Source organism: Poecilia reticulata, linkage group LG23 (genome assembly GCF_000633615.1).
Source record: "Poecilia reticulata strain Guanapo linkage group LG23, Guppy_female_1.0+MT, whole genome shotgun sequence".
NCBI lineage: Eukaryota > Metazoa > Chordata > Actinopteri > Cyprinodontiformes > Poeciliidae > Poecilia > Poecilia reticulata.
The window spans coordinates 17,147,348-17,149,635 of NC_024353.1; positions in this window are offsets into that span (position 1 = coordinate 17,147,348).

Consider the following 2,288-nt stretch of genomic DNA (forward strand, 5'->3'; position numbering starts at 1 on the left):
TTTGTTTGCCTAGAAAGCGCAGAGCATTATGGGTAAATAGAACCAAAACAAACGTATCGCTAGTAGGAGAAACGGCTTGTGGTCTTTTGTCAAAGACAAAACTGCTAAAGTCTCATACCTACAGAGCACAACTGATGACATGGGACAAAAAAATATATATATCATGGCTATGACTTAATAACAATTTATTTATTTTGTGAGAATGACTTAATTATAACAAGTTGTGACCATGAACTTTATTTTTCCATGTCACCAGACGGATCCGTACACACCACTCCATTTTACGACAGAAGATGTGCTCAGTGGGGTGTTTGTGCTTTTGCTTCCTTCAGTAGTTCTTGGTGCAGCGCCCCCAAAGGTGAAAGGGTAAATAGATTTTTCAAAGGGTTTGGTTCGTCTGACAGAATGCAGTGTGACAGGAAACCGCACCAGTTGAAGATGTAGCAAAATGTTTCAAATTTGGTCCCCAGTAGACCAACTCCACTGAAAAAACCCCTTAGACTCCGTTACTTGGTACAGGACTTCTTCTCCAACCCAGACCATGGCCAAAGACCATGGTCAGATTTGGAGGTGCTGATTTTCATCCTTGAAATTGCTCTGGTCCACTCCAGTTAAAGCTGGAGCCGATGAAGCCAACAGAACAACATCATCTGCAAAAAAGGAGAGACCCAACGCCACCAAAAGGTGGACTCAGATACCTTGTCTGCACCTCCATAAAGATTGTGAACTGAATAGGTGACAGAGGGCAACCTTGGTGACGTCCAACCAACCGGAAACAAAAAATCTGAGCAAGCTCTGACACCAGTCATACAAGGACCTAGCAGCCAGTTTGAAGGTGCTGGTACTCCTTCTGAAGTACCCTCAGTAACACATGAACTATCATACCTCAACCTGCTAAAGGTGAAAGCTCGGTCAGCATTCCAAAGCCAGGCTGTTTGTTGAAGTGCAAAACCTTGTTTGGGATATCGACACTGTAAAGGTCAATCTTTCAATAAAGATAAATTTTTCACATGCTGTTTGGCTCCACTAATAAAGCACTGTTTTCTGGTTGTATTGCTTAAGTTGTAAAATTACAGTTCTGCTTACTTTACTACTCACTGCACTTCTCTGCCCTTCTTTAATTTATTTATCCAGTTTTGTCCTCCAGCGTTAAATTTCACTGAGGAAGAGATAAAAGTGATGTTGTAGGAAGCACAAATTGTTCCTGTTCACACTACGTTCCCAGAGTAACGTCACACTGAGCAGAAAATGTAAGAGGAATGAACTTGAGATACGAGATCTGAATTTTCAGACATGCTTTTGACATATTTCCAATATGTAATTTGATGACGACAACTTAGAGCTGATTGAAAACCAAAGATGTAGTTCCCCTGAAACATTTAGTACTTCATTAAATTGACAAAAAACTGATTTTAATACTGAAATGCTATGACCGTTGTATGGCTTGCTCAATCGTGTGCAGCACAGAAGGCAAGCCAGACATTTCAAGGTCATCGCTAAAGAGCCTGACTGTGCAGAGAGAGCTGTATCCAAACATTTAGATGGAAAGTTGGGAGGAAGGAAAAAGTGTGGTAAAGAAGTAGCAACAATCTTGAGAGAAGTGTGAAGCAAAGGCCATTCAGTGGGAGATGTGAGAGGTTGGAGTTGAGTCAACGTTTCTATACTCAGACATATCCGAGAAACGAGCAACAACTATCAGAAGCTTTGTGAGTTATGTTGGAAGCATTTGTCCTCACAGAGTCTGGAAGGCAAATGCAGAAGCTCTGATTGAGGTCCAAAGTGAAGTTTCCACAATCAATTAGGATTTAGGTAGCCAAGTCTAAGGCTGGTGTTTTTATTAAAATTTAATGTCAGCATAGTTACCTAGGAGATTTTAAAAGACTTCATGTTGCCTTCAGCTGACAAGCTTCATGGAAATGCTGATTTCATTTCCCAGCATGAGTTGGCAGCTGGCCATACTGCCAAAAGTACCAAAAGATGGTTAAGTTACCACGGCGTTACTGTGATTGACCAGCATACTGACCTGATCCAAACCCTTTAGAGAATTTATGGAGGATTTTTATTGTCAAGGTTCCACTTGACAATAAAAATGAGAGACGCCAGGCTATTAACACCACCTGGGCTTCAGTAAACCAGCAGAGCAACAAGCTGCTCTTCTCCACACCTGTTGTGATGCAGCAATTTATGCAAAAGGAGCCATGGCCAAGTATTGACTGCAAATAGTGTACACTTCATAGACATCTTTTCAGTTGACCAAAAAAAATTAAATTATAAAATAAATTCTCTCT